Source organism: Mustela nivalis (assembly GCF_964662115.1).
Source record: "Mustela nivalis genome assembly, chromosome: 1".
Lineage (NCBI taxonomy): Eukaryota > Metazoa > Chordata > Mammalia > Carnivora > Mustelidae > Mustela > Mustela nivalis.
The window spans coordinates 1,366,654-1,389,347 of NC_139020.1; the positions used below are offsets into that span (position 1 = coordinate 1,366,654).

Consider the following 22,694-nt stretch of genomic DNA (forward strand, 5'->3'; position numbering starts at 1 on the left):
CAAGGCCCTTCTGCAGAAGCCTAATGGCAGCAGCACCATTCTGTTCCTTCCTAGATAGCTTGTTCTTCCTCTTGCCAGACTTGCAGAATCTTCTCTATGTGCCTGCGAGAGCCGGTCGACGGGGGTGGGTGTCCTGTCCTTCCCGCCATGTAAGGCCCTTGGGCTTCGCCGTCTGGTACTCGCGCTGTCTGCATTTCCTTCCTGGGATCTCAGGCTCCTCACTCTTTCGGGTGGGTTTGGAATCCCAGACTCAGAAAAATGGACTTTTCCGTTTTTCTCTCATATACCCATGTCTTTGTCTATTTTTGCGCATTTTAGAAATTTCTTGCTCTTTCTCTCCCAGCCTTCCCACTGAGTTTTCACGTTGAAAACTACCTTCCAGATGTCAAGGCTTCTGCTCTTCTGTCCTTGTTTGCAGAGCGTTGTTCTTGCTGTGGCTTTCGGGGTCCAGGGTCTCTCCCGGTAACGGTGGCTTCCCGACCTCTTCCAGCCCTCACACCTGCCGCGTCCGTGAGAACCCGGGCCCCGTCCCGAACTGCGCTGCCTGAGGGTATGTGGGGCTGTGTCGGGGCTGAGTCTGCCCCCGGTCCCTCTGCCTCTCCCGAAGACGGCTTCTCTCCCACGTCCCTGTCAGCTCGGGGCCACACAGCCCTGGAGCCCTAGACTTCTCTCTCTCTCACACCGCGTGTGACCTCAGCAGACCTTCCACACACACCTTCAGAGTGCCTGGGTCCCACGCCCTCCCGCTACCTGCTGCAGCTCCCTGGGCGGCCATCACCCCCCCCCCCCGCACTCCTCAAAGCCTCCCCCACCCCCAGGCCTCTGCTCAGGGCCATGCTCTGCTCCGCAGGAGGCTGGTTCCCAAGCACTGGTGAGGCCCAGACCCTGCAGTGCCCAGTGTCCCTTGGCCTGGTCTATGACCCTCTCCCCTCTCCCCCTGCCCCCACCACCATGCTGCCCTGGCAGAGCCCAAGTTTCCCACTGCACTGGCCACCAGCCAACTGGCTTGGGGTACGGTTTGCTGGACTGGTCCCTGGCCTGGCCTGTAAGCTGAGAGGCCCTCACGGCCATATCCCTAGGGGACCTAGGGGCTGCCCTGTCCCGTGCGTGCTCTATAGGCAGCTGTCAAGGGACCCAAGTAAGCGAAGGCTGTGACTTGAGGACCAGAGGGGTTCAGAAGGGGCGGCCGCGAAACATAGAGGCTCATCATTTATGGAGAGTGTTGGGAGGAGGGACAGGCCGTGGGGAAGGAGGGAAGGAGTGAGTGAGTGGAAAAGACATTGGGATGACCTCGGTCTCCAGGGAGCAATCACAGGCCACAGGAAGTCCCCTGAATCACCCGGTATGGGCGCGCCAGACAGCCTCCATGAGTGAGAGGAGAAGCAGCCTCCACGACAGCAGGTACCCGCACACCCCTGGGTGAGGTCGCAGGGCCCACCTGGGCTCTGGCTCGAGCTGGCCTCCTGAGGTCCTCTGTCCAGGTCCATTTGGGGTCAGCACTGGTCGCATAGAGCCTGGGGCAGCTCCGGTGGCTGCATCAGGTCCCAGCGGATCCGACGAGGCTGCTCATTCCCTGTCCCTAGGTCTGTCTCCCCCAGCTCGTGCTCGTGTCCGTGGAAGGCCACTTCCCAGAAGGACGGGGCCATCCCAGAAGGCAGCGGCTCTGCGCTCCCAGGGACACCGGGGAGGCCGAGTAGTGCTGGCAGTGGGAGGAGGCTTCCTGAGTCCCGGCCCGTGCAGGCTTGCGTGGGACCACGTGACTTTCCCACATCTTAGACATTCCGTAAAACACGACAGAAAATGGCCGCGAACCCACGGGGACGGCGCTACTCGGAGCCTCACGGTGCAGCGCCTGGACCACACGGGCCGGCAGGGACGCTCTGCGGGTCCCGGGGGCACGGACACCTGCGCGGGCACTCGGCCCCGATGGACCCGGAGCGCCCCCAGCGCAGCATCCCCGCCGGCCCCTCTCCCCGGGAGCCCGGACAGCGTCCACAGCCGCTGGGGGGAGGCTCCGCACGCAGGGAAGTGCGGACCGGCCGAGAGCTTCCTGCAGTGGCCCCCGACGGCCTGGGAACGTGCACAACCCGCCAGCCCGGTGGTCTCCAATGCCCACTCCAGCCCCAAGACAGGCCCCAAGACACGGGGGCTCCTGGGAGCAGCCGCAGCGCCGGGGCAGGAGGTGCCCAGGGTGGACCCGGCTGGAGCAGGGGGCAGGGTGGCGGGCGGGCCTGGTGTGACTTTGGACACACAGTGGGTGTGTCTCCCTGTCACCCAGAGCACTGGAGACCCTTCTGGAACACGGCGGGCAGCACAGAGGCTTAGTTTTCAGAATGACTTCAGACATTTAAAAAATTCGTCCTCTAAATTATGAAAATGTTACAGAAAATGTGGAAACCCCAGAGAACTAGAAAGAAGAGAGAAACCCCCAACGCCTAGCCGCAGCCCCCGACGCACCAGCGGGTTAAAGAGCATCCCATGAACAATGAACGGGGCGCCCGGGGGCGCGGTCGGTTAAGCGCCGGGTCGTGATCTCAGGGTCCTGGGACCGAGCCCTGCATCAGGCTCCCTGCTCAGCCGGGAGCTGCTTCCCCCTGCCTGCTGCGCCCCTGCTTGTGCTCTCTCTCGCTCACTCTTTCTCTCAAATAAAAATCTTCAGGAAACAAAACAAGGCACAGACGAAACGGAAGGCCCCCTTGGCTCTCCCGACGTGCACAGCTTGACGGCTTGTTGCAAACGGAGACGAGCTCCTCCAGCACCTTTAAAACCATCCCATGCCGGGGCACACGAGCCCCCACGGCTCCTGCCCGTCCAGCGGCAGCCTGGGGACCGCCCTCCATGGATGGGATTCTGCCCGGCGGTACCGGCGCCCCACAGGCCACATGGGAGCTTCGAGTGTTCCCCTGCTCACCTGCTCATCAACATTTATGAGCCCCTCCTGTGTGCTGGGTCTGGGGGCTCAGCGAGGACAATGGTGCCCTGGCAGGGACAATGGTGCTGGTGGTGGACAGGGACACCAGGTCACAGAGAGGCCTTGCTTTCCACCGGGCTGCCTGGGAAGCCCCTCCCCGGCCGGCACTGGGTCCCCTTTCCTCCAAGGACAGGCAGCCAGGGCCATGCTGCTCTCCTGGGGCTTCACCAAGGGTCGGCTGGCCCCCATGAGCCACATGGGCCCAGCACACTCCACCTAATCTTGGAGGAGACTTTAAACTTCCCCAAATCCCACTGAAATGGGGAAGAAGCAAAGCTGTTGTAGAAGCAAATGCCCAGAGACACGAGCACTGGATTTTGAATGTCAAAGAGACGCGCTGGCCCCAAGCCCGCAGAGCAAGCCCGCAGAGATCCGTAGCAGATGCGGTGCACCCCACCCCCAACTGGAGAGAAAGGCCGAGCCACCTGCCTGGGACCAGGGGCCAACGGCCACTCTCCACTCTCTGCCAGGACGGGCTTGGGTCCCGCCGCAGGACTGCTGCCCCACCTACAGGCTCATCTCTGAGCAGACAGTCCCTTCGGTCCTAAACCTTAGGGCCCCAGGATGTGGAATGGCTGGGAGACCCCAGACGCCCTCGCTGCTGGGAACCGGTTTTCCCGGGAGCACTTCCTAGCCTTGCAGCCCCCAGGCACCAGCAGGAGGGGAAGCAGCAGAGGTTGGGTCGGAGCGACAACCAGGCTGTGGGTCCGAGGGGACTCCACAGGCCTGACAGGGTGAGGGTCCCATGCCTCCTGGGGCCCTGACACAGGCTGAGTCAAGGGAGGCGCCTTCTAGTGCCAAGCACCTCGGCTCCGGGAGACCAGAACCTTCCCCGCGCGCAGACTTAGCAGCGCCTGTCGGGGCAGGAGGGAGGGGCTAGAGGGAGCCCTAGGCCGGGGCCACCGCACCTGCTGAGCTCGTCCTGGGGAACCCGTTCCCTTCTCGGCAGGAGTTGAGACTACGGTGACTGTGTGACTTGCCTGGACAGTCGCTGGTGCGGAACCAGGACGCAGACCAAGGTCTCCACATCGAGGGCCATGTCTCCCCGACGTGCTGTGCTCAGAAGTGACCACCACGGGCACAGGGGCCACGAAGCTGGCAAGCCCAGCGGTCGGCTGGACCGGGCCTCCAGACGGGGGACGGGAGAGGCGCTGAACGGGGCGTCTGGACGTGACCTGAGAGCTCAGGGGCCACGGCACGACAGGGACCCCCGGCATGGGGGTCTGGCAAGCTCCCGCTCCGGCTGTCAGAACCAGCCTTCTCCTGGGCCGCAACTGAGCCGCGAGAGGGAGGTGCGCCTGAGAAGCAGGCCGCGCATCCCCGGAAAACCCGAGGGCCGGAAGGAGCCTGCGTGCTGCGGGCTCAGCCGTCCGCCCCAGCCGGCCGCCTTCCTAGGTCTGCAGCCCATCGCCTTGCCGGGGGAGGGGGGTCACCACTCCCAGAGAGGCCCCTGTCCTCCAGCCTGGAGACTTGCTTGTTTTCCTGACCCTGGGAGCCTGGGACAGTGACACAGGGGTCTGGCACACCAGGAACCCTTGGCGAGAATGTCCCTACAGGGACAGAGCACAAGACGGCTTGTGTTTTCCGTGTGGAGCCCCGGCCCTCTCTTAGCCTTAGGAGTGTTCCGGGATTGGCACGGGGTTAAGGGACATAGTTCTCATCTTAAAGTTGGCCCATCTCAAAAAACCCAAATAATATCAAGCATCACATTCCTGACGCTAAAAATAAAAGTGCAACCCAACATTTCCTAAGACACAAATGTCCTGGCCAAGAACTTTCGTGGCTGCAAATCCCACTGCAATGCACGGTTCAGACAGGAAAATAAATCACTGTGGTCCCAGGCAGACGTGCCGGACCGGCCGGGCGCGGCCGCGACCTCTGGTAAACTCTGCCTCTCCCCTCCACACGCGCTTCCGCACCGACACGGTCCTCAGCGTCGCAAGGCGGGGGCTCTCGGCTCGGGCGTCGGGCAGGCCTGGGCTTGACCGGACTCCCAGCCCCGGGGCCCGGGCGGTCCTGCCCAGAGCCACGGAGCCCGCCAGCCTGGTGGTGGGAGTGTGGAGAACAGGGCCTGGGGCCTCGGCCGGGCCCCCTCCCTCTGCTCCCCGGCTGCTGCCATCACAGAGTCACGTGGGAGCCGGGGTGCTGTCCCACGGGAGAAATCAGTCTCTAGAATACACGCACAGCCCGGAGGGAGCTTGACCCCCCCCTGGCTCCCCCCCACACGGGGATGCAGAGGCGGTTGGTGGAGGCCCCAGCAGGGGTGAGGAGGGAGGACGTGGGGCGGGGACGGGTCCCACGCGGGTCCCACCCACGGCCCCTTCCCTGGCCCAGGAGGTGCTGCAGGGCCGTCACCCTGCAGAGGGGCAGTGCTGGCCTCGACCACCACCCGCAGACACAGACAGGGCTGGCCTCGACCACCACCCGCAGACACAGACGGTGGGTCTGGGCAGCCGCTGCCCTCCTGCCCTCTGCCCAGGGGGGTCGGGGGCCCCCGAGCCAGACCAGCCAGCGGCAGGCGCCATCCGCCCTTCCGCACCAGGGCCCTGGGAAAGCCACCCCGACCTCAGAGGAAGGAGGGGCCGGTCTGGGCACACGGGACCTCGTCCTCTGCCCTGGCCCCTCGAGGACCCGGCTGGGGGGCCCACGGCAGGGGGCCGGAGCTGCCCGGGGTGGGCCGGTGTCCTGGGGAGAAAAGATGGGTTTCTCGGCCTCAGACACAGTGAAAGTAGCAACGGCGGCTTGGGAACCCCCAAAAACGAACCAGGAATTTGGCGAGTTTGGGAACCCCCAGGACTGACAGACGTAAGGGACGCAAGTGGCCGGAGGGGTGGGGCTGGGGGCGGAGCAGGTGACAGGCACGTGGGGGGTCACAAACAGGCCTGGGGCCTCTCCCCACGTTTCACAGACGTCTCCTGCCCTCACTCTGCAGGTCGCAAGAGCCCACAGGGCAGCCCCCGCCGTCCACCCGGCCGCGCACGCTCGCGGCTCCCCCAAGAACCCGGCACCGAGGCCCTTTCTTGGTGCTTCGGTTTCTGCTATTGAATCCCCTTGACTTTTTGGGTGGGGGCGGGGCTCCTGGACACATGAGAGGCATTTCATGGGGGGTCTCGGGCCCCTGAGACAGGCCATGCTGGACGTTGTTTGGAACAGGACGGACAAGAGCACCAGATGGTCTGGGGGGGCAGGGCAGGGTGGGGGCGGCCTCGCGAGGGGGCCGCCGTCGCAGCAGGGGCCAGGCAGCGCCCCACCGCACCAGGGCCCCTTGCAGGGGTGCTGAGACCTGCTGTCCCGCAGACAGAGCGGCCTGGGGTTGTACTGGTCCGTGGGGGCCGGGGAGGTGGGGTGGGCGGCCGGAAGGCACAGGGTGACCCGGGCCGGGGGGGCCTCAGCTCCTGCTCCGGGTGCCTGGAGACGGGAGGCGTGCACACTCCGACGGTGCCACGGGTGCAGACACGGGGCACCCTGTGTCCTCGCCCTGCGCAGGCGGCACCGTGACTGAGGTCCATCCGCCTCCTTGAGGGCGGGCGCCTCGCGGGACGGCCACAGGCAACAGTGCGGAGTCTGGGACGCGTGGTGGAAGCTGCACACTCGTCCTTGTCTGCCAGCCGCCGAGACCCCGGCCAGGCCAAGGGGACAGACAGGCCCCGGCAGTGTGCCCCGGCATCTGCACGCCCCCGACTCCCCTGCGAGAGCTGGGCCCTGGCGCTCGGCTCTTCCACTATAAATACTCGTGTGAGTCAGAGAAGAGCCGCTGCCAGCCGGCCGCCTCTCCCAGCGGCGGCCCCGCGCAGCCCGTGTGAGGGTCCAGGCACCCCCTCGCTCGCCAGGCCTCAGCCTACTTTCCAGGCCAAAGCGAGGTTTCACTGGAAAATGATTAACGAAGGAAGGAGCTCTGCTTCTCGTCTCCGGCTCCGGCCAGGCTGGGGGCTGGGGTGACCCAGGGCCCTGCGAGCTGGGGGTTGGGGGCCCCCGGGAGGGCCTGAGGAACCCCCACCAGCAGGCACTGAAGACGGGGACAGGCCAGCCGGGCTACCTCGCAGACGGGACCCCTGGAGGGCCCACGTGTCTGCCTCCCGCCTCCCGCCTCCCGCCGACGCCAAGTTCTTCCAACGAGTGACTCAGACCCGTCTCCGTCCTCGCCAGGAGCCTGTCCTGCAGCGAGCGGTGGCCACCACATCCAGGGCAGACGGGGGGCCAGGACCCCACATGGGGCCCCACCTGTCCCGCTGTGGTCTTCATTTCCTATCCCCTCCGCCAGCTCCGGCAGCGCGATGGAGCCCCCGATGTCCAGCAACCCTGACTCCAGCCCCTGACCCCTGAGCCCCAAGGGGGCCCGTAAACACAAGATGGGGAGCCCTGGTGGGGGGCTCCTGTCCTGGTCCTCTGAGGAGCTTTTCGCAGACTTTGGAGGACGCTCGAGGACTCCCCGTTAGCTGTCCCCCCTCTACGGGTCCGCGGAAACAGCTCCGCTCCTGTCCCTCCTCTCCCGGGCCTCTGACCCCAGGGCCGCTGGCTCCAGCCCGAAGCACACAGGGTCCCGCCTGGGTGGGACCCGACTCTGAGACAGAAACATCAGGGCACTGGGACTGTGTTCGCGGGTCGGTGTGCGTGGGGTGGGCTTACCCCCTGCCCCAAGGCTCGGCCCCAAGAGGAAAATAAAGTCTGGTAAGTGTGTGGCTTCTTTACCTATCTCTGTGGATTTCCCACACTTTCTACAGGGAGCGCCTCTCCTTACAGCCCCAGAAGGAGCACGGGGGGGCCCGTGGGATCCTCCCCACCCCCTCCCCTCCCCTGTCCCCCCACTCCCGGCACGGCAGCCCCACGGCTGCTGGATAGGACGGCGCGCGTGTCCCCGGGTCCCGGGACGCAGACCCCGCTGCGCGAGAAGTCCTGGCGATTCAAATACCAAAACCCTAGACGCTTGTGCTGTTCTGGGAAGCAGGAAATGAACATTTGGGGGATAAAGACACACAGCACTTCCGGGGAACACTGGCCAGTATCCGAGTGGGGGCTCCCCTACCCCTACGGGCAACGCAGAGACCACGGGTCGTGTGCCGAGCCGGAAAGTGTGTTTTATCGCACACGGAATTTCTCCCTCGAGTCTGCTCTGTCCGCGGCCATTTCACGTGGGCCCCGGCCGCCGACCCCGGCCGCCGACCCCGCAGAAGCCCACCTTCGTCAGTGTTGCCGGGACGCCTGGACACGGCCTTTGCGTGGCCCACGAGTTCCCCGTTCCCAGGGCTCACACGTGGCTCTCGCTACACTCATGACGCGCGTGGGGTCCCAGGGCACATGGGGCGGCGGCAGGCTCCCCTCCCGGCACAACTGGAACGTGGGGCTCGCACTCAGGGGTGAGACCTGTGCCCTCCCACGGGGACCACCCCCCGTCCAGCCTCACCGGGGGCACGTGGGGGGCCAGGGCGCCTGGGCCTGGCCATCGCACATGGGCTCTGTCTTCAGAGGGAGCCCCAACGCCGGGAAGTCGGCGCCTGCCTGACCCTTGGTGATGGGGAAAGCCACTCTGTCCACCCCGGCCCGGTCAGGGGGACGGAGCTCTCTGAGGTCAAGGGTCAGCCACAAGGTCCCCAGCGGCAGTGGGTTCTTATGGAAGGTGGGGGCGGCGGCCGGGGAGGCCACAGGGGCTCCATGAACACGGGCTGCGCCCCCCGGGCTCCAGGCTTGTGGAGGGGGGCAGGACCGGCAACCGCAGCCACCGGAGGAAACCCGCTGCTTCCCCCCTCCGGACGCACCCACCCCAGCACACCCCCATGGCCGGCCGAACAGTGGCCCCCGCAAAACACACGGCACGCCAGGAGCCCAAGCGTGCGGAAACAGGATCTTTGCAGCTATGGTTGAGGTGGGGGTCCCGAGGTGGGCTTCGATCCCCTTGGGGGGGCCCTGAGACCACGGAGCGGCGTCCCTGTAGAAACAGCACTGTGAGGGGGCCCGTGGGGAGGGCGGTGAAGACTGCAGGCCCGTGGTGAGGCCAGCGGGCAGGGTCCCCGGCACCCCCACCCCCGCCGGGTTCAGAGAAGACAGCCTATGGCGCCCGGCCGCAGCCTTCCTGCTTGGGGAGGGCGAGTCCCAGGTTCGAGTGGCCGAAGCCCCCAGCCCCAGGGAGCTCCACTCCTCAGCCCAGACTCTGAGCGTGTGCACCCCAGCTCGGGGTTCAGGGCCATGAAGGCACCTGGCGGCAGGAGCACACAGCCTATAGGAAGGAGGCAGCGGGGGTGCAGGGCAGCGGGGTCAGGGCCCCACTCACCCTATACAGCCAGCCGGAGGACCCTTCCCCAGGAAGACACTGGGTGTCAAGCTGTCCTTAACGAGGGGGGGCATCACAGAAGCCCCCAACAGGCCCCACCCCCTTGTGCAGGCGGCCCCCCTGGGGGCGGGACACCCTGGAGAGGAAAGGGCACGAGAGGACCCTGGTGTACCTGCCGCTGAGACCCACGGTCCTGGACACCCGGGCGGCCAGCTACGGACCTCCGTGGGCTCTGGTCTCGTCCACCCACAAGTGCAAGGAAGGGGTCCCCCAGGGGGCTGAGGGCTGGGCCACAGGGGCTGGGGCAGAGGGTGTGTGTGCACTGGTGGACGTGTTCTGCCCTCCCGCCTGTCACACGCGCGTGCAAGCCACGTGACCGACCGGCTGCACAGCGGGTCTTATCCTAACACGGGGCCTTGAGTCTTCGGTCCGACCCTGCTTCCTTCGCAGGCTGGTGGCACCCAGTCTCCTCCCAGCAGCCGCGGTGGGGCCAGCCCTGCCCTGGAGAGCGCCCGTGGGCCCGTGGTCTTCACTGCCGCGTCCCCAGCACGGCCTCCCGCCCCCGCAGACCCCGCAGACCCCACCCGCAGAAGACACTCGGACCCGTGCCCGTGGTCCTGCTGAGAGCCCCCCGCCCCGCACCCTGCCTGTGGGTCATGCTGGCCCCATCCTCCGGGCTCCTCCCTTCTTGGAGACGATCTCAGTCGGGGTCTGCGAGTCTGGGTCCCTCCTGCTGCAGCCGGGGACCGAGCGTCCTATGGAGCTGTGACGGAGCTGTGACCGAGCTGTGACCGAGCCCAGAGCAGCTCCCGGCCCTTCCCCTGCTCCCCACACCTGCCCCTTTTACCTCCAGCTCGGAGCCCCCAGGCAAGGGGCAGGAGGAACTCGTGCTGTCCTGCCCCTCCCAGCAACCACCCCTCCTCCCAGGAGACAGCCTGACGACCTGATTGCTGCCCAGCCCTCCCTGCTCAACCGTGTCCCCCGGGACTCTAGCTCCCCCTCCCCGCCACCCCATGGCATCTCCACTCTTCTCTGCTGATGCCCTGCACGGGCTCTGTCCCCAGCATGACGAGGTTCCAACACTCCTGAGCGCATGTGAGTGACCCCTGAGACCTTGGGGCTTAGGCTCCCTGGGGGATGCTGTCTGGACAGTGTGGGGGCTGCGGCCAGTGCCTGGGCCCTGACGGCAGCTCTCGGCTTCTGAGGACGCACCGTCAGCTTGCTCCTGAGTCCTCGAGCTAAAAATACACTTGCTGAAATTATGACAAAACATAACCGTGCTCTGCAAAATTGCTAAACGCCCTCCTGCCGATACACAGATCCGGGCGGCAAACGGCTGTGCCAAGAGCCTTCTCTGCAGGTGACCGTGGGATGAGCAAGGTCACACAGCATCCCGCATCCCGGCCAGGGTCCTGCACCGGCTCTGAGTGGGTGACGGCTGCCCTGGCTTTCTCTCCTGCCTCCCAGGGGGCTGGAGCCTGGGCAGGCTGTGGACGGTGGGGGGTGGCTCCTGCTGCAGGGGACCACCTCTAGTCTCAGCCTGGGCCACCGGGTGCCCCTGGCTCGGGCTTTCCCCTCAGCCCGAGGCCCTGGGCCCACTCTCCACTTATTCTGGCCTCATGGCCATCAGGAGTCAAGGTCTGACCACATACTCTGGCCAGAGAAATGAAGGAGAAATAGTCGGGTGTCTCTCAAGTAATGTCCAGAGAGCAGACACGAACCTTTCTCAGGATGGCTGGAATGCAGATACAGGGCCTGGCGCTCAGGCAGCCCTCTTAGGCACTGAGTTAGCAACCAAGCCTGGAGGACGGCTTCTGCAGAAGGCTAAGGGGGTGGTGGGGTCTCAGTCCCAGCCCTGGGATGCCTACATTTAGGTAAGAAAATGAAAATTCTCTGTGTTGGAGCCACTGTTCATTTCTTTTCCAGTCTTCCCTGTGACCTTTCCTGGACAGGTATGACACGAGCATCTCCCCCCGACACTCGTCTTAAAGGGAACGCATGCAAGAGTTCACCACGAAGACAGGCTAGGAGCTGGGCGACACAGACTCACCGACTCAGCGGGTCACCGAACACGCCTAAAGCCGACCAACACGTGTGTCCCATACACTTCAGTGTACAGAAGCTTGGGTAGATGACACAGACTTCTTAAAAAATCTTTTTATATACTCTGCAATCACTATTTCTTAATTCTTTCTTAAATGCTTGTAAAAGCCTTTGAAAGGTTTTTACCTGCTGATGCAATCTAATTTGTTATTGGATTATTCAAGTTAGTTATTTCTTCTTGACCTGCTTTTGTTAAGTCTTATTTTTCTAGAATTGCATGCACTTCACCTAAGTTTTCAGGCATAAAGTTGTTCGTGATGCCCCATTCTGCCTCCCGGTCAGACAACAGAGGCTTGTCCGTCCGGCCAGTCACCCCCAAGTCATTGATCCCACACGTGTTTGTTTTGTGCTCAACACTTGTCTCCATTCCCGTTTTCTTTCAACACCCCTCTCGCTGTCTCTGGACAGAGGCTGTCCTCTGTCCCTGCCAACATCCCCTCACGACTCGATCCTCGGTCGGTAACTCGCCTGGCCGACATGCCGGGGTCCTAGCAGGGCTTCCAGCTCCACGTGGCCCTGTGTTATCGTGACCCTTCACGTGTTCCATGCTTTAGTTTCTACCAATCAGAGAGAATTCCTGCCAACCGTCTTCCACTTCTCTGGCTCTCTTTCTAACTGCGTCTGCCGCAGAGTTGATCTGGTCGTGACCGGTCTCTAATACTCTTTATTTTCTAATTCATGGGTTTTCAGCTCCACTTGTGTATTCCGTTTTTAGAAATTCTATTTGGTTGTTTTCAGTGTGGCTTGACTGGGTTTTCACAGTCACATGCTCCTTATTCAAGCCCTTTTTTACTTACTTAATTATCAGATATTCTGCCCTGAAAATCCCACCACGGGCATATCTGCGAGCCACGCTCTGCTGCCCGTGGTTTCTCTGGCTCACACGTGGTGCCTCGTGGCCTTTTCAGCGTGTGATTACTTGCCATGATTTCACGGGTCTTGGACTGTGCGTCCATGGGAGCCCCTTGAGGTCGGGCTGAACTTGGGTTTTTCCCACAGTCACTGCCCGCCTGAAAGCACTCCAGTCAAAACTCTGGGTTTTGGGTCCCTCGGGGAGTGTGACTGTGGGGTGAGGGTCGGGCAGGTCGGCCGGCAGCCACAGATCTCCAGGGAGGGCCGACATTAGAGGCCGGCAGCTCCCTGCGTGGCGGGGTCGGGCTGCTGGCGTGGCCTGTCTTTATATGGAGATTAGGGGTCTGGTGTGGGCCAGATCTCCCGCCGCGCTGCTCCTCTAGTCGGCCCAGGGCTGTGTCCTCCTCCTCCACGTGGGCCTCCAGGCCAGGCTCCGGCTCAGGCCCGGTTCACGCCCACACCCCAGGACCCCGCTGGCAGGGCTCATTCCTCACCTGCACGTTCAAGTGTCTGAGGAAACACTCTTCATGTTTTATTCAGCGCTTCTGCTTCCAGAGGGAGTGACGGGCAGGGAACCAAGTCTCTGTCGTCCAGAAATAGAAGTCCTCTGTGTGTGTGCTAGGAGGGCTCCCCTGCCTGGACCGGGGTGGGGGCAGGGAAGGCAGGGACGCCTCCAGCTGCCTGCAGATGAGCCTCGCATGCCCAGGGCAGGACTGGGGGATCCACGGTGCTCCTGGACCAGTGCTCTCGGCCTCTGCTGCGTGAGAACAGGAAAGGCGTGTCCCATGGTGTCTGCCAGGCAGGGCCAGCTTTGCTCTGGAAAGTGTCCCTTTCTGTCTGCTCAAGGGGGTGTTCCTGTCGCTGCCCACACCTCGCAGAGTCTGGGTGGCCTGCCCCCTAGTCCCACTGGCAGGGACAGGTGCTCCCCTCGGCCATTCTGTTCCCGAGATGGCCCAGTGAGTCACGAATGACCTCGCGCTGTCAGCCTAGACAAGGAGAACGAAGGCCCCACGGCCGGGTGGGGGGGCGACTCTGCTGAGCGGCGAGTGAGCCGAGGGGGCTCTTGCCTCCAGCGGACTCCCCCCTACTCTGCGGTCCGGTGCTGCACGGAGGTCTTGGAGGGCCCCCCCACCTGCGAAATCTGGGCAGAGCTATCACAGGCAAGGACGCCACAGGTGACCTGCTCAGCGGGGCCCTCCCAGGGCTTTCGGTTTGCCGCCCCACCTTGCAGACGCCCCGGGACCCCAGGTTTGTGCTGGCCTCGTCCCAGGGCCGAGCCCTCGGGTGGGCAATCCCAGAGGCGAGAGTTCTCTCCTCTTGGCTCCGCTGAAGCCCCGTGCGGGACACTCGCCAGCTGGGCTGAGCTTCGGCCGCAGGAGCCTACATGTGTGCTGGGGCTGTCCTGGGCGCAGGCCGCCCGCCAGTCCAGCCGGCCGCCTGTTGGTCCGGGCCATGTGTGCAGTGTCTTCCCCTCTACCCCGAGCCTGACCCTGGCCGAGGGGTCCTGACACTGCGTCTGGAGCCTCCCCCCGGGGCTCCCAGGCTGGAAGAGGCAGGCAGAGGTCAGGGCTCAGGGCTGCACCTCCGGGCAGTGGCCTGTCCTCCAGGAACAAGCAGGAGCAGGCTGTGTGAGGACGAGGGGCTGTACCTGCTCAAAGCCCCGGAGCAGGCCCTTCCCCTGGGGCGAGGCACCCAGGCCCCTCCTGTAGGTCCCAAACCCCAATTCCCACGGGGCCGCTTCCCACTCTCACCGCGGTTCCCCTGGGCAGACCCACCCCTCCGCTCCAAGGGTCCCAGCCCGGCCAATCAGGGCCCTTCACGGCAAGCAGAGAGATGACCCTCGCCCAAGGGCCTGGTGACCCTGGCAAGAGCAGCCCATGCCTGGGCCGGCGGGAGTGGGGTGCCTGGGGCGCGTGTCCGCCGGGTGGGGGCTCGTGGCTCAGCAGTCAGCGGGCGGGGGCAGAGACACCCGTGTCCCTGGCCCTGCCCGGCGCTCCGCGGCCGCGAAGAGCTCTCCTCTGGCAGGAGCAGCACCAGCTTTTCTCAAGTCACGTGACTTCTGCAAACTCGTTACGGGAAAGCGAGACGCCCCAGGCAGGCAGACAAAATCACATAAACCACTGCCGCTCCCGGCAACCGGAGCCGGACGCTCGCCCTGCCCGGTTCCAGACGTCTTCCTGAGCCACACTCCCACCGGTCGGGGTCGAGGTGGGTCCCTACCCCATGCTGGTTCCCACCCACGCTCCTCCCTTAGGAAGTCGGGACATTCCTGTGCGGGTACACAGAAAACCGCGTCGCTGCTAACGGCGACGGGTGTTGCACGCGGAACTCATCGACGGTTTCGACCCACTGGTGCCTCTGGTTTCCCCGCTTTCCTTCGTGTTTGCTTTCAGTGTCTTGTCGTGCGTGGGTCTGCTTGCGCAGCGACCCGCTACCTGCTGGAAGACCACGGACGCGGCCTTCTGTGGCAAATACGTCCGTGTCTCACGGCGGCCGCGCACGGCCCAGACCACGCGCGGGAAGGACAGGCGCACGGGCTCCCGCTGCCACGGGAAGGTGGGATTCTCAGAGTCCCCTGCCTCTCCCACAGACGGACCGTTGGTGTTTGTCTTTTGTGGACATTTCCTCACTTTGATGGGGCTACGTCCTGGTCTGATTCTCTCCGAACCAGATCCAAGTCAAGGATTTGCGTGTGAGCAGTTTATTTGGAAGGTGGTCCCAGGACCGGCCCAGGGAGCCAGCAAGTGACATGGACAGAGAGCGCGGCCCGGGAGTCCTCAGCCACCTGCCCCGGTCCTTTCCCGAGACGGACAAGGCGATGGCCCCAGCTCCCTGCGCGGAGGCCGCCGGCCAGCTGAGGCCCAGCACAGGCCGCAGAAGAGGTGCGGGGAAGCTGGTGGCCAGTGTGTGGGACGGAGGCATCTTGCAGGGTCGCCGCGGGAGGGACTGGTCTCTTGGTCACTTGAACCCTCTCTTAGTAGCTGGAAGCGCTGCCTACGTCACTGTGTCATGCGTCCTCGAAGCCGAAATTGCCCGCCCTCCCCAAAGTCGTTTGCCATTCTGGTTTGCTCAAGAACATTTTTTGCTATTAAAAACAAATTTAATTCTTTCATTTTAAAGATTTTTATTTTTTTAAATGTTTCATTTATTTATTTGGCAAAGAGAGTGTGTGCACGAGCAGGGGGAGGAGAGAGAGGGAGAGCAGACCCTCCACCGCGCAGGGGCCCGACGCAGGCCTCGGCCCTAGGACCCCGAGATCGTGACCTGCGCTGAAGGCACAGAGACCCCCCGGGCGCCCCTGAAATCTTAATTTAGTTCTTAACCCTTATAGTTTGTCTTTGTGATATGCTTAGAGAATATTTCTTCAGTTTGTGAGAAAATAAACATTATATTCACTTACTCTTCATGTTTTAATCACTTTGATTTAAAAAACATTAATCTTGGGGCGCTTAGGTGGCTCAGTGGGTTGAGCATTGTCCAGGGATGTGAGGGGAAAACACACACAGAAAAAAGAAAGTGAAGTAAATCTAGACAAAAATCGACAGAATAAGAGACCCCTACGGCGAGTGATGACGGCAGACTTCCTACCAACCCGCTCACTTGCACAGGCTTCCGTGGCCAGGCCGTGGGCCATTGGCCACGTGGATGGGCCCTGGGAGCAGGTGGCCCCGGCTCGGGGGACAGAGGCCCAGCGCCACCATCGGCCAGTGCGGGGTGAGGGGCTCCACGGGGGTGAAGCCAGGCAGCACCGGGCGCAGAGCTGCCCGCACACGCGTGGGCTCCCGCACCGTGGGAATCGCCCTCTCGTGGCAAACGCTGCCTTGACCCCAGACTTTTCCTTCAGGGCAGAAGGTCAGGACGTGGGACTCGGTCGGCCACGAGGTCTCTCGAAGCTTCTCCTCACACGTCTGCCACACAAAGGCAGCCATGCGCAGTGCACACATGATTGTCCCCAGCGGGTACCTGCGTGGCCTCTGGTGCTGGGAGTTCCTTCTCCAGGGACAGACCCTGCGAGTGGGGCCCCCCGGGTCCTCTGCAAACACAAACAGGCTCCAGGACACAGGGACAAGTCCTCGAGGGGTCAGCCCTCCTGTCCCCTCCTCACCCCAGCTGGATGTGCCATGGCTGGGGGGGTCTGGGGGCCCATAGGGCTGGCCTAGAGGGGTGAGGGGGGTGCCCCGCAGGGCCTGTCCCCACAGGCTGCTCAGACCACAGGCCAGCCCCGCGCCATGACTCCCACACGTGTCTGAGAAACTGTCCGCCTCTCGGGGCTGCACGTGTCGGGGGCACTTCTGCCCGGGGTCCTCACGTCGATGATGTGGGCTCAGCCGCAGGCTGCTTCCCCTGGGCCCCGGCAGGTTGTGGAGCATCGGCAGGTGGGGGGGACATCCCGGGCCCCAGGCCCCGCCCCACTGCACACAGGTGGGCGCAGACCCCGCAGGCGGCCGGGAGCACCTGTGTCCTGGTGGCCCTGCAGACACGGGCGGCAGACTTTCCTGCTGGGCCCTGCCTCTGGGGCCAAGGCCACGACATCTGGGCCATATCCAGGGTTAGGAAGCTCTGCCCGGCACCTTCTAGAACGTGTTCATTTGGGGTCTGAGCTACTTTCTGTATGTGGTGCTGGGCGAGGGTCCGGCGTCTTTCTCCTGCCTGTGACGCCCAGTTTTCCCAGCACCACTTGCTGAAGGGGCCGTCCTCCCCCAGCGAGTGACCCTGGCCCCCGGCAGAGGGTCACTGACCATACATTTGCGGGTTGATGTCGGGGCTGCTCTAGCCCGCTGGTCTGCACGTCTGTCCGTGTGTCAGCTCCACACGGTTCTGGCCCCTGCGGCTTTGTAGTAAGTTCTGAAACGAGCGCGTTGGAGGCCTCCCAAGCCTGTCCCTCCATGCGCCCCAGGAAAGCCACTGGGCTGCGGGAGGACACGTGGGGCCTCGCCAGCGCTGGCTCGGGTGTCCCGGGCTCCTCACCCGGAGGACAGGACGGCCGCGGGAGCAGAGAGGAGTCCCTCCCGCCGTGAAGAACGGGCGAGCAGGTCTCCCGGGTCTTCCCAGAGCCTGTGTGGGCCCCGGCACGTGGGCGGCTCTGTCGGGCGCAGGGCGCCTGTGTCCCTTTGTCCCTTTGTCCCTCGCAGTCCGGCCGGGGCGGCCTCCCACGGTGACCTACTGCCGCCTCGTCCTCCCTCTCTGCTCCCCGGCGCGCGGGCGGACGCCATGGCCTCTCGTCCTGCGGGCTCCAGGACCTGGTTCCACGGCGCGGCTGCCACACGTGGCCCGTGGCTCCCACGTCCATCAGGGTGATCGCAGGCGCCATCTCAGGGGCAGCCACGCGGCCGAGTCGGCCCAGCTCCGGCCCACGTCAGACGACTGCGGCCAGAGACAGGCAACCACGGAGCAGACGGGTCCCTGGTGGAAAGCCTGAGTGGGGTGAAGCGGCGGAGAGCGGTGGGCAGGCGGGGTCCGTGCTCTATGCGGGGGGACGGGAACAGCCCCCACAAGACCACACTGGGGCAGACGGTGGGAGGGGGACAGGCCAGCCCCGAGGATGACCAAGGGGTGCGGTGCTGTAGGTACGTGGCAGGCAGGCGTGTGGCCGGAGCAGGGGGAGGGCAGAGGGGCGGCAGGTCCTCGGGGGCCGGGACAGGGGCGCCTCCGGCCGTGTGTCCAGGTTCAGACGGGGAGGCAGCCGTGGGGAGAGCCGCGGATCTGTTTTGGAGGTGGAGCCTGTGACCAGTGCATCTGTCAGGTGGTTTCCGAGGCCCAGCGACCGCCAGCCAGCGGCAGTGCCCCAAGATCAGGGAGAGGCCCCAGAGCGACCTGTTGGCCACAGATGTGGGGGCTGGTGGCGTCCTCGGGGCGCTGAGCCTGTCCACCAGTCCTGGCCGAGCTGCGCCGTGTGGCCGAAGCCAAGTCTCTGGTGCGCTCGGGGCCTGCCGACCCTTCCGGACCTCCGTCCCCTCCGGCCTCGCGGTGAGGCCTCCAGGCAGCTGTGCAGGCATCGCCCAGAGCAGGTGAGCCATGCGGCCCCTGGGCCACCACAGCAGAACCGGCCTGTCCCCTAGGGACCTGAGAGTGACGCTGGAGAAGTCTGGCTCCTCGCCACCCGGAGCCGGCCACCGACCCTCCCTGGCGTCGGTGACAGGCCGCCTGTGGTCCCGGCGTGAGCAGCCCCCATGGGGACAGGTGCGGCCTCTGGGTGCTGTTCACGCTCCTCCCCAGCCCACCGCGCTGGGCCCTCTGCCAGGTCCCCCGGCTGGCCATAGTCCCGACATGGCACCAGGGGCACGTGAGGGAGCCCCCAGTGTGGGCGGTCCCCAAGATGCCCACGGCCCGGTCCCTGGGGACCTATGCACGTCTACATGCAGGCTCTCCTGCAGTTCCCGGCCGGTCCCAGAACAGTCGTGGCGTCCTTGTGTGGCAGAGGGAGGCAGGGGGTGGACAGAGGGATGTGCAGTGACCTGGACAGCTGCGGGGCGATGTGGGAACAGCCCCCAGGGTGCGCCGCCTGCAAAACCAGAGTGGTGGCCAACGGCACCGCCTGAGCCCCAGCAGCAGCGAGCCAGCGACGGCCGCTCCCCAGCCGGACGCCGGATGCCAGGAGCTTAGGGCCGAGAGCAAGTCTGGGAACCGTGGGTGGCGGGCGGGGCCCCGCTTTCCCAGCCAGCCAGGCGCGCGAGCCTTGAGGAAGCAGATAAGAACCCGCTCTGTCTTCCCAGGCCGGCGGCTGACTTTGGCACCGCTGTGCCCGCACAGGATGGTGCAGAGACACGGGGTGGGGGTGCCCGGCCTCCCCCGTCCGGATCCAGCCTCCAGGGAGAACCGGGCCTCCTGCTCCTGGGGCCCCCGCGGTCTCTGGTGCCTGGCGTTCATCGGGGGGCAGAGACCTTGCGGACAGGCCAGCCCGAGTAGCCAGCGCAGGACAGACCCCAAGGGGTGGGTGTTCCCTGGCTTTTCCTTTCTTTACATTTTATTTCCTGAAAACTACTCCCTGTGGTCCCTGCTGGCCGTGGTCTCCCGCGGCCGCAGGGACAGCAGCCCCAGGGCGTGGGCCCTGAGCCCCGTCCTCAAGGCCTGGATGCCGTCCGCTGGCCGGCTCAGCCCCATCAGGGCGCCGTGGGAGCACACGGTGCTGCTGCCATTCACCCCTGCCCGTGCGGAGAAGCGCCCACGTCAGCCGTGGGGACTAGGGAGCGGGCACCTCTACCCACTAGCTCTCTGGGCTTGGACTTTGCACCCCGGCCTGCGTCTGGGGACGAGCATCTCCGTGCACAGCTGGGGCTCCGTCTCTCTCTGCCCCCACAGGCACTGAGCAGGGGCCCAGGCAGCTGGAAGGCTCTGCGAGGTGGCCAGGACGACCCCGCGGCTGGGGCTGGCCGTGCACGTCGTGCCACTGCCGGCACTGCCCCCGGCACCATCCGGGGCAGCGGCTCCCTCCCACCGCCATCTCTGCTCCCGATCGCACAGGCTGTGTCTCCCGCTGCATCAGACAAGTACAAGCACGACAGCCGGAGCAGGACACTGCCGTGGGCCCTGCCAAGCCAGGTGTCCAGGCCAGTCCCCAGGCCACTGTCCCTCTCAAACCCATGCTTGGTTCCTTTATGCGGTATCCGGAGGGGACCCACGGCTGTTGGGCCCCAAGAACGGAGGAGGACACCCCTTTCTCTGGAGTGGTTCTGATGCTTGGCTCGGGCCACAGAACCATCCCTGACCCAGTCCATCAGCGGGAGGACACGTGGCTCCTGGCGGCCAAGCCAGAGCCAGGGGCGGGGTCAGCCCCACCAGGCCACGTGCGGGCATGGGACCCCTTCAGACGGTGGCCAGATGAAGGCACGAGGCCACCACTGGTGTCCATTACTGTGTCCTTGAGGGGACGATAGAAAAGTGACCGAGTGACCCAGAAGGCGTTGGAGCCCAAAGAGCACGGAGCATCCAGTTAACATGGTGACACTGGGAGTAACACCCAGAGGCTCCCACGCGGATGGAGAAGAGTGCAGAGTGACAGAAATAGCGCAGTCCCACATATCTGAGATGCCATGCGGTAAAGCAAACACCAGCGGCGCTTTATCAGAACACCAGGGAGTCGCACGGTCTTCCTCTCGCCGATCTGCACTTTCTCAAGCTTCTAAAAGAAACACGCATGAACTCCAGAGCGCCGGGCAGCAGTGCTATTAATAACACATCCCGGGTGTTCCGGGCCCCGCAGCTCCGACGGGGCAGTGGGAACGGGGTGACCCCTGCTGAGCTCACGGTGTGTGGGCTGCTCGCCCCTGAGTGCTCAACTCCCGGAGCGCCCGCCAGCCCAGGGGCGCTCACGGGTCCCCAGCTCCACCGGCGGTGAGCCCAGGCCCTCACACCCGGGTCCGCTCCTGGCCTCCCTGAGTCACCCGGCCAGGCCCTCCGTCCCACCTGAACCTGCGGTTGGGGGCTCTCCTTACCCGCCCACCACCCATCAGCCACCCGGATGCATCAGCAGAGCCCATCCGTGGCCCGGACAGGGCGGATGGTGACAGATCCCCTGGTCGGTCACCAGAAACGTGCCCAAAGACACAGAGCGCCTCTAGCCAGGGCCCCCCAGTCCAAGGGGTAGTCACCCCACAACCTGGCTGGCTGCGGCCTTGTGCTCTCCAGGAGCGCCCCGTGAGCCCTGCTGCTCTCGCCTGCCAGCATTTACTGATCCTTGTAGAAAAACAAGAGCTCGGAAGCCAAGTACCGATCTCTTGGGATGTTTGGCCCATTTCCCTATGAATAATTCACTCTAAAGCAGAACCACTGCTTACAGTTAAGGCTTGAATTCCTCTGATCAAACATCCATTAAGCAAATGGATAGAAATACTTAATTTGTCTGAGCACACGTGCCGTCCGCGGGAACCTGTGAGCCGGGCCTCCACGTCCCCATCTGCCCACTGCACAGTCTGGGGGCTTCTCCGCCCGTGGGGTTCGCGGGGACCGTCGCCGCCTCTGCAGGGGTCCCCAGGTGCCAGCCTCGCGGCCCCTCGCGCAGGGGCTTTGCTGGTCCGCGCAGCCTGCCTGCAAGCGGCAGGGAGAAGGGAGCTTGGCCCTGGCGTCACAGGCCCCCTTGCAAGAGCTCCAATCGGGTCCGGCCTCAGGAGCCCCAGTGGACTCCCAGGGAGCGTCCAAAAAAGGACCACAATGTTTAACCGGCACCGAGATCCAGACACAGAGCGAGGTCGGTGGCCCCGCCCCACCCGGGACCTCGATTCCGGCCTCTGTCCCCACTGGGCCTCGCCCACCAGAGGGGGGTCACACGTTCAGACCCGCGCAGAGGGGGTCACACGTTCAGACCTGCACAGAGGGGGTCACACTCAGACCCACGCAGAGGGGAGGTCACACGTTCAGACCTGCGCAGAGGGGGTCACACTCAGACCCACGCAGAGGGGGGTCACACGTTCAGACCCGCGCAGAGGGGGTCACACGTTCAGACCCGCGCAGAGGGGGTCACACGTCAGACCCGCGCAGAGGGGGTCACACTCAGACCCACGCAGAGGGGAGGTCACACGTTCAGACCTGCACAGAGGGGGTCACACTCAGACCCACGCAGAGGGGGGTCACACGTTCAGACCCGCGCAGAGGGGGTCACACGTTCAGACCCGCGCAGAGGGGGTCACACTCAGACCCACGCAGAGGGGAGGTCACATGTTCAGACCCGCGCAGAGGGGGTCACGCGCATGCGCTCCAGCCCCAGGCTCCCTGGCTGCCTCCACAGGGGACCCACTCGGAAACCACCCCCGAGGTCTGCGAATCGAGGTCAGGGATGACTGGGGAAGGGCGGGCTGGGTTGTGACCCCACACGTAGGACAGCGATCGCCTCCCCTCTCTGCCGTGTCTTCCCTTCCAGGAACAGAACAGGAGACCCTCCCAGCCAAGCAGTCAGACTGGTCAGAACCGGGAAGCTCCGGGGGTGCGGGGACAGGCGGGTCTTCCCCCTCTGCCTGGCTACAGGGGCTCCGTGCTGACTGGAGCCCAACCGTAACGTCAGGGGAAGCTCTGCTCTGCTGGTCTTAGGCCACTTCGGCAAGAATTCTGGGAAAATCCTGAAAGGCTAAAGGCAGCAGATCTGGGGGCCTTCCAGACCCGACCGCGGGGCTGAGCGTGAGCTGAGGGGCCCTCCGGCCTCTCCCTCCCTTTCCCTGCACTGGAAATACGGATCGCTAGCGGATATATACTATTATGCAAAGCCAGACGTGCTCCTCCTTCTAGAACTTTCCAGGGGCTTTTGTGGCTCACAGAGGCCAGCCCAAACCTCCAGCGTGGCCCAGGGGCCCCACGTGGCCCTCTGTTCCTCCTCCTCAGGCCCTCAGTGCAGGCTCCGGCCACACCCACAACTCCCGCCAACACACCCCCAGAGCTCTTCCCAGACCCCCGGGGGCTCCCCCACCAGCCAGGGCTCTGCTCTCAGCTCCCGCCAGCCCCGCTCCTGTTGCCGTGACCCCCGCAGGTCCCTGTGCTTGTTCCCCTGTCCACCCCCAGGCTCCCCCCAGAACGGGG

General features: G+C 64.6%; 1 long non-coding RNA gene across 1 annotated transcript; it reads left to right on the top strand.

Annotated features, from left to right (window-relative positions):
- Positions 1-486: 486 nt before the first annotated feature.
- LOC309845599 lies at positions 487-2,229 on the top strand. Its single transcript, XR_014301368.1, has 3 exons — positions 487-550; positions 1,303-1,401; positions 1,584-2,229. It is a non-coding gene; the product is annotated as an uncharacterized lncRNA (long non-coding RNA).
- Positions 2,230-22,694: the final 20,465 nt, after the last annotated feature.